The following is a 16,831-nucleotide window of genomic DNA, read 5'->3' on the forward strand; positions in this document are numbered from 1 at the left end:
AAACCCCCAGTTCATGGATTATCCCGGAAAGGGTAACTTTGGGTGGCATAAACAATGCAGGGTTTAGCTCTGATATAAAATGTTATTGTGAATCTAATTTTTTGCCATTGAGCCCAAGTATTCATTCTTTATGAAAAAATAAATCAGTGGAGATATTACTTAACCTAAAATGAAAACTATGTAAGTTCTTTGGACTTGATGAATGACTTACCAAATATTTATTACATATTTTTTGGCATTGGCTGTGTGCAAGCTTATTTCTAGGATTGCTGTAAGGGTGCGATAGCTCAGAAATAAATAAAATACAGTTTCTGGTCTTTAAAATACTTTCAGTTTAAAGGAAGAGACAGTTTTTATACAAATAACAGTGGACAGTAAATGAAATAAGCTGAAGCTCTTGAATAAGAAGGTTAAGGCCACATTTCAAATTGGAACACTGGAAAACTAATTGTAATGTAGGCATTCCAAATGTTTTCTAGAAAGTACTATGGAAATGTAGTATAAGGGAAGACTTTTAAAATAAACAAAACAAACATAAAACATTTTATTTTATTTTATTTTTATTTTTTTTTTTTGGTGGTACAGGGGCCTCTCACTGTTGTGGCCTCTCCCGTTGCGGAGCACAGGCTCCGGACGCGCAGGCCCAGCAGCCATGGCTCACGGACCCAACTGCTCCATGGCATGTGGGATCTTCCAGGACCGGGGCACAAACCCGTGTCCCCTGCATGGGCAGGCGGACTCTCAACCACTGCACCACCAGGGAAGCCCATAAACACTTATTTTATTATAAAAATACATTCTTTTCCCCAAAATAAAACAAAGTTAAGAAAAAAATTTCACACTATAGATAAACGTAAATACATTAATACTTGTTCTTCCATGAAGACATATATATTTTTTCCATCAAAATGGGATCATTCTAAAAGCACTGTTTTCTAATCTACATTTTAACTTAATATATCATGGACTGCTTCCTATGGTAATAAATTACCTTATATAGTACTTGAATATTTATCATTTGTTTATTCATCTAATAAAAAAATACTCACTGAGAATTCACTATATTCTTGGCATAGTCACTGTCCAGGGATACAGTGGTATATATCAAAGACATGTGTTACTGATGGTATCAAATCATAGGAGAATTTGATGCAAAAGAACAAGTTGAATACAAGAAGACAAGGGGAAAACAGATTTTTTATCTCCTCTCTACTTAGTCGTGGTTGAGGATGTCAGCTAAGTATTTGGATAACATACATGTTCAATGAACTACAAGACCAAGGTACTGAGAATTACTTAAGTCTGTTCTGCTTACAAAACAGAGATGATGTCTATTTATTACAGATAAAGATGACATTATACAATAACAACAATAATAACTTTAAAAGTAGAATGGGGTACAAGTCCTGGCTCCATCACCCAAAACCTGTGTGACCTTGGGCAAGTCAGTTACTGAGAATTGGTTGAAGACTTTCCACTGATTACTGGCCTGGCCCTAGAAGTTCAAAAGGTAGGTAAAGAAAATTCTGCTTTTCTGTAGTCACATGATTCTGATCATCTGAAACAGGAAAGCATAAATTAAATGCTGGTTGAACATACAGAGAACTATTTCTTACTAAAGTATATGTTTTCAACACAATAGTTTTATAATCATTTGTCTGTCATCCATTTATCCACCTGTCCATCCAACTATCTACCTATCATCTATCCTCTATCTATCTATCTATCTATCTAGCATTATCTATCTCTCTATTGTCTAGCACCAGCCTAATCAGCGGTAAGATCCTTTTTCTACATAAATGAGTGTAGATTTTAAATTCATTACAGATAGACAGAGATGGAGAGGAGGAAATTATTCTTTTCATAAATGCAAGAGCAAGTATGTATTAAAATATGTGTAAGTAAATACGTGTCCATATGTTTATGTGTGTACCTAGTTCCAGTCTTTTCCAATTGTTTCCCTGTACAAACCTTGTTCCCTTTCTTAACTTTTCCTCTACCTAACCAAATACGAATGCATCAGAAAGCTCTTTAAGTGGAAGAGGGTATGCTCTCCAGTTGTGTAGGATTGGTCCATATGTATAAAAAACTAAAGGGAAATAGAGAGCTCTTCGTTTAAAATTAGTGTTCAAAACAGAGAGTAATTAGGTTTAGAAGAAAACTCAGTTAAAGTTGTTATGTGACGACACTATTAGAATTAAGAGGTAACTGAGATTTCCCAAGTGATAACAGATAATTTGCCATTTAGCCTGTAATGAGGTTTGAAAAAAAGATGCTCAACAAGATATCAGCAGTAACTAGAAAGGCATTTCTTAGAAGGTCCACCCAGTGTGCAGTTATTCCTTTATCCTTATAAAAGAGACAAATTGTCTAATGCAATGTACTCTCAGTAGTTATCACTGGTGCTCCCCAGAAAGATTTCTATTGACCCTAACCATCTCTACTGACTATTCATCCCCCACCCGCTCCCTTGCCCACCCACTCCCTCCCACACCAGCTTTTCCTAGTTTTCTGCTGAGCTATTCTGTCATAAGCCATCTGGGTCAGATGTGGTGGGATAGTACAGAAAAATAGAAATCATAACCTTCGGTGTTGTAGTAATTACATTTTTACTTGAAATAGTCAGAGAAATATGATGCAATCTTTAAATGCATATGCAAATCATGTGCAAATTATATGCTAATACATGTGTGGCCCGCCTAACTATTACATATAACTGAATGCAGCCCTTGGGAAAATCTTATTGGAGATCATCGGTCTAATGAAAATTGCTGCTGCACGCTAATTATAGTGACATGTGTGCTGCTGTATTGCCCCTTAGTGGTGAGGGGGATGACAAAGGTTAGTTGAAGTTAGATGACTGACTGACAGAATTATGTCTGTGATCATAGATGTAAATAGCAAAATATCTCTATTCTCTAAAATCCAATTTTATGACTTTACACCTAAATTAAAATGCAACATGGGTAACTACTGACAATGTGTTCAGGAGGATAGGGGTCTGGGATACAAAAGACACAAATTACCACTTGACTGATTCGGTTTAATCTTTCTTTGCTATCGTATTTTCACCAATTTTTCATTTCTTACCAATTGGTTAACTCATTGGAAATATGCAGATTATAGAAATATACTCTATACATTTAGAGAAGTAATATCATGTTCACATTCCAAAAATAAGCTAAATGCTAAAAGGATTTAATAATTCCTTTGAAACAGGTAAATTCAAGTTCAGCTATGTTCAGGCTGTATGATTTTGAGCAAGTCTTTTCACAACTTTGAGCCTTCAATTACTCAACTATGAAAATATGATAATATAAACACCTCCTTGGGTAGCTCAAGGATCGCATGAAATACTATTTTGCAGAGCCTGTAGTATGACAGATACATGCTTATGGACCTATCACTCTTTGAAACGAGTTCTTATTAAAAGTATTTGTAATATCTAAAAGTCTTCTGTTGTCTAGACTAATTTCTAATTTATGATATTTACATTTCCTAATTAGAGAGATACTCAATATTTGAGAGATGACCCATTCTTATTTAAGCTATAAACTAAGAGAAAAAAAAATTTAGTCTTAATTGTGATGTAGAATATTAAACAGAAGTATAATGTGTGATTGTATTTAGGAGTTCTAATACCACCATTTAAGACTTATGACTAAGAGGTGACGAGATTGAATTGTGGGAAGAGTGAAAGAATCACCTTAATTATTCATCAACCTAATTAGCTTAATTAATTTAAGCAGTTTCCCTGCTTGAAAGAAGTACTTTCCTGAACTTGTTCAGAAATTATATCTACCTTAATTAAAGCCAAAATAGGCAGAAAATGTTTAGTGGTTAGCTTATGATAAAGTTTAGGAATAAAAGGACTTGCCAATTGTGTTGGTCAGGAAATAGATCGTGAAAAAGATCCCGTGATTTCTAAGATTTCTCAATTCTTGCCAGGCTTCTTCATTTATCTTGTTAAAAGATATTATTTTGCCATTTCAAATACTATGCCAAGTTAGAGATTTTAGCATGTTTAAGAGCTTCTTGAAGCATTGGCTAAAACCAAGGGTATTAAGATTAGTGTGTATGGGTGATCTACTGGATTTCTAACTGTAGAATATATCATTATTTTTAAGTTTTAAAAAGGGAGTAATTTATGTCTTGTTCCGTCAAATAACTGTGCATTTAAGTGACTATGCATGCCTGCCTTACACTAGGCATGAATTTAGGTAACTGAATATCCCTTTGTCCATGATCACTTAGAAACAGAGTGAATAAAGGAATATAAAGGATATGCAGCTCATTATACATATGATAAAAGAAAATGTTAGCAATAAACATATGTTGGGGCTCAATCCATTGAAAGGGCTATTTTATATATAGTGTGTATTTACTAGTTACAGTTAACGCTTTCAGGCTTGTCTTCATCACTGAGCATTTTCCTTACCATACAAACAGCATTAAGAACAGTGCTTTTCTATTATGAGGATAATGACAGCCAATATGATTGTTTGGGCATTACCCTTTCACTGAATTTGTTCTATGTGACACCTTAAAATTTACGTATAAGGTTGTATTATGATGGACACTTAGTTGGGCCTTAAATCTAACGTCACGTTTTCCCACACACAGATGACTTAATTACTAAAATTGAAGTCATTGTCCGGTTCTTAATGACTTGTTTGGAAGCAAATTGATTTACCCTTTTTAATCTCAATAAATTCCTTACCTCCTGTGTTAAGTAGAAGGAGAATGTATGTTATGAAATAAAATTGAAGGTTTAAATATGTTTGATCACAGTTTTCTCCTAGTGTAAAATGTGTGAAATCAACAGATTCAACACTTTTAGCTTCAGGAAATGCTTGACTCTCTGAAAGGCATATAATTGAGTGTACCTGTGGTACGGGGCTATGTCTAATCAGTCGACTGTGTAGCTGGGTAGAGCCAAGTGCCATTCATCTGCCTCCCCTGAGATTTGTGAAACAAGAAGGAGGAGTAGACATAAGACAAAGATATATAACCATGTTGACCACTGAAGTTCATGGTTAACAACTTAATTATCTGAGTTCAGCTATCACTTAGAAACAAACCTGTGCAATTTAGGCACATTTTGTAATTTACAATAGAAATAGCATAATGCTAAGGACATAATTCTACATTCTAATTCTTAATGTAGAATTAGAATCTACATTAAGTGTGTTTAATTTAATTTTTCTAATTATATTTCTAATAGCTTAAATATCTGCACTGATAAAACGGTTAACCACCTGCATTTAAATGCCACCTGACGCGTTTATTTTGGAACAGTAACAGATTGGTATAATTTGAGCTCAAGTTCCTCTGAAAATTCTCCTATTAATGGGTCCTAAATTAATCTTTGTGCCTGATCTGCAAATGATGTTATGAAGCAACAAGCATCATGAGAATTGCCATTACATGGTAATATCCTGTTTTTTTCTTTCCAGTTTGAATTTGGATCAGTGGATAGTTAAAAATAGGAATTTGCACTGGCATTTCCATATTCCTATGGTGCTTCAATGTTGGAATAGTGCCTGTTTTTTTTTTTTTTTAAATCAATTCAGTGAAAAGTTTGCACAGCACCATGTGAAGAAGGTTAGGTGAATATGCACTATACCTACCGTGCCAAGTGAGCAAACATATGCAGACTGCCCCTATTTCCATATAGTTTCTATATGTTCCACATATTGTGCGTTGGTAAAATCATGTAACTTAAACTAATTCATTGTTCAAAGCAGTACACAATCTAACCTTTTGAAAATCTGATAAATGATATAGTTCCTCATTAAAAAAAAAAAAGAGAAAAAAATGCACAAAGAAGGCATCAACGTTTCATCAAGACAGTCAGTCAAATGAAAGTATTCTATTTCTTTCTGGTTAGAAATGAACCTAGTCCTAGCAAAACTCAGAGAAGTGAAAAGATCAAATAGGCTACTTGTCCATCCTTAGACACACAATTATATTTGAAAACGTTAAGTCTTAACATACTGAAAGTAAAGACTTCCAGAGCTCTGACTCTAGTGATACCTCTCTCTCACTGAACCAGTACATGGTCCATGCTGAATACGCTGTTACTCAAGGAAGCATGAGACAATGCGGCCACAGGGAATAATGTACTCCCACAGAAGTTCTGATGTTAATTAGAAGTATGGTTTCGATTAGTAATGGTGATAATAATATTGATGATTGTTATTGTAATATCTATTATCATCATTTTAGTTGAATTTGGTGCAGAAGAGAGCTGAGCTGGGAATCACAAGTTTAGGTGTTTGTGCTAGCTCTAACTCACAGAAGGTTATGTGACCTTGATTAAATCATTTACCCAATATGTGCCACAGTTTCTGCCTCTGTAAATGTGGAGGTTAATACAATGCGAAAGGGACAAAATATGAGCTTTGGAGTCCCCAAGACCTGGTTTCTATTTAGACTCTACCATGTATTATTGATGTGACAATTTTTCCAGAACAACCTCTCCCATCCTCACTTTTCTTTTGAGTACATTTGAGATAATTAAACTGATCAGACAGAGCTAAAGTCAAGAGTAAAGGGTAATAGCTCATAGTAGGTACTTAAATGTTTGTTCATTTTGTTTCATTATGACTACTACTTTCCTTGACTACGAATGTGGCAGAAGGGACATAAACCATATCAGTAGCCAGTGATAATGTGATTAGAAAAATGTATGGGTTTGGAGTAGCTCCTCCTTACAGGACTCTCACAGTAGCCTTTGTCCCACGTGTAGCAAAGTGAATTGACCATGCCATCCTGAACCTGAAATGCTTAATTTGAAGCCTGTCCTCTGTGTCAAAGAGACTTAAGTTCACAGAGAAACTGCAGCAGGCTAAAGCAGTGGCTCTACTCTGGGAAATTCATAGATATTTTTGTTGTTCTGTCCACAACCATGCTCTTAAAAAGGACTGCATGACAAGGTTCGCCGATTGCTGTTCGTTAAAGGCCCTTTTTGTGGCCCTCTGTGGGATTATAAGGTGGCGCAAACACTGTATCTTAATTCATAATCTCCCAGCAAATGTAAAATGGCTGAAGGTTCACTATTCCTAGAGAGTTTTAGTTCTTTCCTCTCTTTGGCAGAGAGAATTGAGCTCACTATGAGTTCTAAAATATACAATTATAGGAAGCCATGTTTTGAAATGACAGTGGGGATGAAAATGGCATGCGTGACTCCTGTTTGGACATGAATGACTATCGGAAAGGAAGTCAACCTTGAATGACACTGAGAACCAGGATAATGAAGCATGAATTGACAGGTGATGGGCTAGATTTAAAACATTTGAAGAGCCTGTATAATAAAATGAGTGAAATAGGTTGACTCGATCAAGGGAGATTATGGGAAATTATGTCATTTCTATACTGTTTGTTTCTGTGATGAATGAAGAACTTTATTTCCTTGACTCAGGTTTAAGATCTTTTCTATTCATAATTTCTCCCAAATCTACTTTGGAAAAAAAAGAAATTCATCTGTAAGGTATTATTATATTTTGTCTCCTGGTCCAAATTGTGTATGCTATTTTGTGCTACTCAAGATGAATATTGTGGTGATGATGGTCTTATTTTCTTTCCCCGGTAAAAAAAAGAAAAATAATTCCAGGTAATGGTAAGTTTTGAGGCCATGAGAAATAGCCAGTACATGTCAAAAATATGTTGGTAAAAATTACTTAAAATTTCTTCAGTGGTAAATGGATAGGGTAAAAAAAAAGTATGCCAATTTGTATTCAAGTCATTCTTTACCCTTGCCAACATTTTCACTATCAACCAGTAGCATGTTCTGATTCAGAACTTGCCGTTGGAGTAGTGTATGTGTCTTGTCCCAAATAAGGGTTACTGACTCTTCTGAAAAGAAAAATTACTTCTAATTTCCTCAAAGCCTTGCTATCACTGAGTGATAATGAGAACAGCAGAGTGAGGCAGACAGATCTCAGAGGGGCTGAACTGCTGACAAGGAACTACCTGAGTGGACCAGGGATAAGGGCTACACTGCCAATCACTCTTCTCCCAGCAGAGAATAATGCCAGATAACCACGGGGCATATGTCAAGCATCGTTCAATAGGTCTACCTGTTGAGGTTTCCAGATTGACTGATAAAAACAACTTGTCTGCAGGTAGTTTGTCTACATGAGAAGTGACCCAGTTGCTCTATTTAATTGTGTGGATCCAATTGATACTTTAACACAGAAAAAAATAGGTTATCAAGGAGGAGTCAAGTTGGAGGTGAAGTAAGAGGGTCAGTCTTCCCTTCCATCTCCTTGAAACACATAATGTCTTGTAATCATAGCTAAACAAGTGTGCAGATACATCAGTAGCTTTTCTGAAAATGGACGTTTTTAAATTTATTGAAAGGAGACATTTTCTAAGAAATCATTTTTTTAATAAAATAAAGATTATTTTCAAATTAAGTAACTTCTTTATGTTTTCTTGGTGCAGAGGATCAGCAGATATAATGGAGATTTTAGAATCAGCAATTAGGTTTAAAATTTGTCCACTTAAAGCACTTAACTAACTACAGGACCTCAGTTTCTGCTCTGTGTTTTATTGACCTTTCCAGACTCATTTAATGCTACATTTCAGTTATACTGAATGTGTTACTGTTTCTGAATCAAGTTATGGTCCTCTCATCCCTCCAGCGTTCACATGTGTTGTTACCTCTATGTGGAATATTCTTCGGTAATTTAACTTTAATCAGCTATTTCCCATCCCCACACACATACACACTCGTGTACCTGATTTCTCACCATCCTTCAGGACTTACCTTAAATGACACCTCCTCCAGGAGTCCTTCTTTGACCCCTACTTGAAATTAGATCCCGTGTATGACCCTACATATCTTCCATCATAAGGCATCTTATTGAATGATGTGTTTATGTCTTCCCAACAATACCATCATCTCTGAGAGCAAAGATCGTGTTGCTCTCACTCAACACACTATCCTTAGCACCTATCCCAGCTCCTGGGAACACAGGAGACCCTCAGTGAAAATTTGTGGGATGACATCCTCCAATGTGATTCGTTACTTATTCGTTACTTATCAGAGTCACATATCCAAAGTCTCACCAGTTGTGCTATATAACAACAGTCTAACACACAGTAGCCATTCACAAACATCTGTTCAAAGAATGATTAAACAAGTGAATGAATAAATGAGTAAAGTGTTGAGAAGAACACAAAAGTCTTTCTGTCTAAAGTATTTCTTCATAAAATTTGAAATCCTGAATCGTATTTTTTTGTTGAATAGCTATTAATTCCCCACACAGCATGGACTATAAAATGACAGGAAGCTGAGCAAGTTCCCATCTGACAGCAGATCCTTGGGACCCTGGAAAAACAACAACAACAACAAAACAATGAAGACCCCAGGAAACAAAAGAGTGGAGGAGGAAGGAGGGCGAGACAGAAAAAGACTAAAACCACCTGCCTCTATTCGTTACAGTACTTCTCAGAGCAACATTTTTGAGGGCTTCTATAGCAACGACCTCAAAAACAAAGGAGACATATGCAAGTTCAAGAAAATGAAATCAGTGTTTAATTACTAAATATTCTACCTCTAAAATTAAAGAAAAAAAGCTTAAATAATTCAGTTTGATTTGGTCTCATTAGTCTGATTTCCTAGTATTTAGCCTTAATTATGTGATACATAAGCCCTAATTATGTGGTACATATACAGTGCACTCTCTAAAGTTAAAGATCAGAACGGATACTGACGTAAATGATAAAATATGTTAAATTATTAATGGTAATTAATCTTACAAAATAGGCATAATTAGTTTAAGTACTTTAGATATTATTCTTAATAGCATTACAAATAATATGACACAGTTTGATCATTTTAAAAGTAATTTATTGGGAAGAAAAGCAGTTCAAGCAATGTTTTTTTACTCAGGAGGGTGAAGGGATTGCTTGGTGCTGCTCAAATATTTAGCTGTCCTTGTTGAAAAGGTGAGCTTGTTTGAACCCATTAAGTGCTGTGTCCTAAACAAAATGGGAATTTAATTTTAAAGAACATTTTTTTTCGTGAATATATCATCCTTACAAATAACAGTAGCTATTCCATTAAGAGTTTTCTAATATTCTTTCATTCAGTGAGTTCTGGGTATCGTGCCATGAATTGTTTAGAATTGTTCAGTTTGTTTTTGTGTTTTCCCTTTTTATTGTTGAGTTTTTGTCTTCTGCTGAGGTTAATTTAAACTTTTGGTTATTTAATTTTGATGCTAGACCAAAGCCTCCTGTTTTAACTCTTTCTTTCTACCTCTGAATGAATCTGCTATTGTCATTTAATGTCTAACATGGGGTTAAACTCTGAGAAGTTCTACAGGAATATACAAGGAATACAGTTTGCCTTTGAAGCAAAATTTTGAAATGGATGTTTCTTTATTGAATGGGAACATGAATGGAATCAGATAATTGGTCATCTCTCCTAATTGGAATTTAGTGATGAAGAATAAGATGATAAATTACACATCAGAAATCATACTACTTGCTCTCTAGACTTTACTACAATGTTCCGAGTCCAGGTTTAAAAATATCTTTACTGTCTACTACTGAGGAAAGCTTATATAATCCAACTGCAGAAACTTTTCTCAGAATGTAGCCCAAGAGAATGACCAGAAATATGATTTCATCCAATAAAATTCTGATGTTATTAAATTAACCCGTTATATATGAATCAGTCTTGAACTTTGACATTCTAAGATGCTACAATGGTTAAAAGTAAGTAAAGAATGCTATTGAGCATCTGTCTCTAAAGTCATACAGGGAAAGTTTCTAATATTTGTTCTAATGACACCCTTCCACAATGTTCAAAATCAAAACAGCATTCTTCCCAGACACCACACTCACCATTTAATGTGTTTTTCAAAGCTACCATCACCAACATTTTGAGCAGACATCTTCCCAGTATTCAGACTCCCTAATTAGATGTAAAGCAGTGTTGATTTGATACTAATTCAAATTTGGCTCTATTGAATAAACACTCGTTAAGGACACAGATAAAGGTTGGCTCCTGAGTAGGAAGGCTGGCAAAAGTGGGGTCTGGACTTCCCTGGTGGTGCAGTGGTTGAGAATCCGCCTGCCAATGCAGGGGACACAGGTTCGAGCCCTAGTCCAGGAAGATCCCACATGCCACGGAGCAACTAAACCCATGCACCACAACTACTGAGCCTGCGCTCTAGAGCTCACGAGCCACAACTACTGAGCCTGCATGCCACAACTACTGAAGCCTGCATGCCTAGAGCCTGTGCTCCGCAACAAGAGAAGCCACCACAATGAGAACACGTGCACCACAACGAAAAGTAGCCCCTGCTCGCCGCAACTCGAGAAAGCCCGCGTGCAGCAACGAAGACCCAATGCAGCCAAAAATAAATAAATAAAATTTTAAAAAAATAAAAATAAAGTGGGGACTGTCAGGGAAAGGAAATCTCAACACTGTCACGATGTTTTACTGAGAGGACTCCAAGGAATACAGCAGTGATTTCCATACTTTTGACAAATTTAAATCAACGATAGTAAACTTTCTTCAAATTAGATCTTGCATAGAATCTCATTTGTAAAACAGATGAAACTGATATTTTAGAAGTCAGTGAGAACAATAAGGGTATTTCACTGAAAAAAGAAATATAAAATTGGGTGTTACAGATGACATTGCTCCATTTCAAGAAAATCCACCCAGATAAAGTATAACATGTTTTATTTATTTTTCAATAGGTGGCCTTGAGTCTTAGACTGCTCTTCAACTGATTATCATAGTGTCACAAAAGAAACTTTCATCTGAGGTAAGCAGAGAAGCAGTTGTTGGAACTGTTAGTTTCTGTGATTTTTGTTTCACCACATTTTATTGGGATCTATATGCTTATTTGTTGAGTGTTCTTATACAAAATATTATTATTTTGAAACTCCTTATTTCATATTTCATATTGCTTAAGATATACATTACATCATACAAGGGGCTCTTTATGAGGTCTGTGCTGAGAAATTCCTGTTTGAACTTCATTCCAAAGAAGAATGGTGGTTTTGAGTCTAAAAAAAAATCTTATTAACATTGTGACCTGTGTAATTGCCAAGTCTTATTTTTTTATTTTGGCTGCAAAAAACCTTGGGGCCATCAATTATGGCCAAGTACTAGGTGTGTGTGTATGTCTTTATACCATAAAATTCTGGCCTCGTTGCCAGTATTTTTCCTTAATAGTCTTTTGTATATTTTCCCATATTTTAAAATACACTGTTGTCATATAATTTCACAAGTTATCTTAAATATTATCTGAAAAAATTGTAGATCAGAGCAACATAAATAATAGATCATTTCAAACAATCTGACTGTTTCTCCCAATGACTTTCCCACTTTTGAAGAACAAGACCACGTCTAATTCATTCTTGTATCTTCAGACCTAGGAAAGTGTTTGCCATTTAGAAGGATTGTTGAATTAATGAAAATACTAGTAATTCTATATCTCTATTTATAAAATTTCATTTTTTCTATTGCTTATTAATAAAAATATGTGATGAAGGCTTTTAATGATGTGGTTCCTTTTTTACTCTGTAAACTTACTTATTGTTTCCCAAGTTTGCAAATACCTGAGCATACCCTATGCCGTTTAATAATTATACTCTTGCATGCAATAAGCCGTGCATTATTCTTTGTCCTGGAATGTTTGTCTCCCATCTTATTAGTTTTAACCCAAATATCACTTCCTCTCTGAAGGCTTTTCTAACTCTGTCAGAAGTGTTCATCACCCTTCTCTTGAATTTGCAATATAACTACCCTCAAAACTTTATATAATTTTTAATCAAATTGTATATTAATTTTATGAATGTAACTGTTTATCCTGAAAGTCTATGATCTTTATAGGAGGTCACCTTTGTGTCTAACATATCATGAATGCTCCATAATTTTTACTAAATGTATTCTATTTAGCAAATTTAAAAACAACATTGACTGTCAGTCCAATAGTTTTAGCTTAACAGCTTGAACTGTTAAAATAGTCCATATGTTTGGTATTATTTTCACTAACTTTGGCTAATTTCTAGTTTTATTTTTACTGTCAGAGATGTCCTTGTTCTTTTCCTAAATTTAGAGATAACTGGTGTGATTAAATCTTTTATGTTTCTGAAAATTTTAGGAATGTTAACAATCATCTTTAGGAATTGAAAACATTGTCAACGTAAGACTAAATAGACACATGCATATATAATATATATTTAGCTAGGTAATTAAGCAGGAAAACAGTAAGCTAAACTGTATAATGTTGGGAATTGTGCAGACAGAGCTGCAAATTCTTCTGGTGCTGCACACAATGCATGGAATTGGAATGTTTGGTAGCTGTGTATTTGCTACCTCTGTTTAAATTTGTAATACTTATTGATTTCTAAATATTTTCCTTGTCTGTTGCCTGGAATTAAATTGATGAAAGTTTCAGAATCAACATCATCAAAAGAAACTCCTGGATTTTTCATTCATTTGCTTTTTTTTTTTTTAACCTCTGAAAAAGTTACAAAACAACCACAGTTACATTATTACATAGTGTTAAAGTTATAGCAATACATAGTTTTCAAATTGGAATGCTTGCGAGAGGTATTTGCACTTAATGAGAAAATATGTGTTAAAAGGACATTAAAACTGATTAGCTGCATATCACTTTTATATTTATAATCATATTTCAACAGTATTTGTTATGATATATGACAATAATCTCTATATGAAAATATACTCATGGAAATTAATCATACTAATTTAATACCAGAATGTTGCCTGCATTGTCCAATTTAATAATCATAACATCAAAATGTTAGTGTAAAATAGACTCATTTCTCTTAGGTATTTTCATTTTGGCTCTCTCCTACCTGATCCTTCCACTTGCCTATTAAACAGTAACATACTGACACCAAGATGTATGAAGAAAACATTTGAAGTCAATTCTTAATTCTATTTTCCCAAATTTCTCTCATTTGTTGGAAATCAGACACAAATGCATTTAGTGCATTGTTAATGAAAAATTTTAGGTAGTTTCAATACTTTAATGTTTTTTCCTTTCCTTTTCTTGCCTAATTTTAGTTTTTTAATGATTCATTTAATGAATTTCAATAACATGCTTACTTCCGAGGCCTTAGGAAATGAAAACATAGGTTTTTCCTGTATTTTTTTACATTATTCATTCTTTCAGCAAAACTTTTATAATTCATATTTCAAAGGAGGAGAGAGAAAGAGAGAAGAAAAGTGAAGAAGAGAGAAAAGAAGAGAAGAAGAGAAAAGGAAAGGGACACTCACTGGCCAGATCTTGGGCTTAGGAGAAAATCTAGCTCCAGTTAGGTGAGTGAACAGAAGTTGAAGATGCCCCAGAAAGGTGGGAGAAGCCAGGGATGGTTTGAATTCTATAGCAAAGTCAGAGTAAAAGTATTAATCTATCATAGGCTACTTCTGAACTAATTCAAAACATTCAGGAAAACAGTGTGAATATATAACTTGCCAAGTCTGTCCTTAATCAGCTTCCACCCTGCTACTCTGGGTGATGAATGTCTTTTGAATCTTAAGCACTGAGTTCCATCAGAGTGGAAAGAAAGGAAACTTGTTATCTGACTGTAATAATCAGGTGAGTCTTCAATGGAAAATGTAGCCTTTGAGTTAGACCTGGCAGACTTTTCACAAAGACAGACAGACTAGCATGATTTTTCTCCATGTATTGAATACTCCATGTCAAGAGAGCAGAATGCTCAGGGAGAGGTAATAGGTAATTAGGTAGGTTTGGCTGACTGCGTTTGAAATATATAATAAGGATTTTGAAAGTTAGGAAATAATACTAATTTTGCAGGAGTTTACATGATTGGAATTTAATTGTATTAAATTTAGGGGCAGTATTTTAAGTGGTTTATAGCAAGGAACATCTGAAGGAGAGGCTAAAATAAGCCTAGTAGATAAGAAGAGACTGTGGTGTAGAGAAGTAAAAGTAGGTGGGGATCAAGTGAAATGAAGAGACATAAAATGTTCTTGAAGATAGCTATTTTTAAAAATTTTATTTAACAGACTCAATAAGTACTTATTTTCTATTAGACACTGTTTTGAGCACTTGTAAAAGTTAATGTATTTAATTTATAAAACTTATTCCTAAATATTGGCTAGAATGAGAAACAATTTTAAAATGACTACATGTTTGTGTGGTCAGAAGAGTGAACAATGAACGTCTAATGGAAATATAATTTTAAAAAAATTTGCTATCGGGTGACCTATAGTTTGTATGTTTAATGAGATAATCTACGTGAAATAATTTAATAAATAGCAAAGCTTTGAACAAATGCCCAAGATATTATTGTTCTAATTATTCAAAATTGACCACAAACATTAAAAAAATCATATTTGAATAAGCTTGGAGTCAGGCAGTAGATTATCAGAATTACAAGAGAACTAGTTCATATATAGCACTTGCATCTAGGCAACAGTAGAAAAAATGTTTGCATGATAACAGAGCTATATGGCCATTATTTGGAAACTGTTATGTGACTATTTTCCATGTACTTCTTAGCATATTTTTGAGATGGAAAATCCATGGAATGCTCCATTTTCCTTTTTGCATTAAGAAGCCTTTCATAAGAAACTCATTGTGCCAGAGTGATCATTTTGCATAGTTGATAGTTCCCATGAATCATGAAACTACTTTCAACCCACACATCATTTGACCCTTCTCGGCTTTTACACACAATCCCAAAAGACAGAACTTGGATAAAATAAAGAAGTGCCAACCATGAAAAATTATTCTGGATTAAAGACAAAGACGAAGGAATTATTTTGAGTGCTATATAAATGTACTATATGACATGCAAAGCAAAACGATGCACCATATTAGGGTGCATGGAACAGAGTGACAGAGTTAAGTAAGAAAATGAAACTCTGTGGATCCCCCAGTGGAATGAATCAGCTTAATTTTATTATTATTTTGTAAATGGTAAACATGCTAAGTTTTCTCTGAGCTTCTGTGTAAGTCAGTTTTCAATTTTATTAGCTATATAGTGTAGAAAAAAATATGGTCTAGACTTCTTGGAGAAAAATCTATTGTCTCCTTTGAAAATTTCTCACACTCTCATGATTTCAAATAGTATTTTTAAGCTTCATATTATCGAATATTTATCCATAGGTCTGGCCATCCCAAGATTTGTACATTTATACATTTAAACCTGCTCTAAACTTCCTGCTCAAAGTCCAGTATATTCCTTAAGCTTAACATATTTTGAATTGAATTGATCATCTCGTCTGCACCCTCACTGACCCATATGCCAACCCCCAAATTTCTTCCTCTTTTTCTGATTTGGCAGCGTGGGAAAGCCTGAAACTTAGGAATTCTCCTTGACTCTGACTCAGTCTTACATCTCTTAATGAAAAGTTGTTGATTTTACCTCCTAAGTATCTCTTTCCTGCCCCACTGTCATCCATGTACTCAGTATCTCTCTCCCGGCTATTAAAATAGCCTCTGAATTGATCACCGGACACCATTCCCTTCCATATCAAATTAGTTTTTCAGATTGTCATCAAAGTGATAATGCTAAAATGCAAATCTGGCTGTATAACACTTAAATTTTCTCATTTGTTTCCTAATGCCTAGATTATAAATCTAAGCTCATTGTTTGCTGCTGTACTACACATGTTTATCTCCCAACTTTAACAAACTCTCAGAAATGTGTTTGATAGAGTGTCAGTAGGACCAGGGGGGTCTATTCAAAATACTGTGTAGGGTGAATTGATCTGAGGAGTGAAGTGAAAATTTAGGAAGAGGCTCAAACATGCCACATTTATTGGCACATATTTATAAGCATTAAGTAGGTAATAGGTGCT

The sequence above is a fragment of the Aethalodelphis obliquidens genome, unplaced genomic scaffold (assembly GCF_003676395.1).
Source record: "Aethalodelphis obliquidens isolate GAN/ISIS:26980383/991018 unplaced genomic scaffold, ASM367639v1 scaffold2, whole genome shotgun sequence".
NCBI classification, from domain to species: domain Eukaryota; kingdom Metazoa; phylum Chordata; class Mammalia; order Artiodactyla; family Delphinidae; genus Aethalodelphis; species Aethalodelphis obliquidens.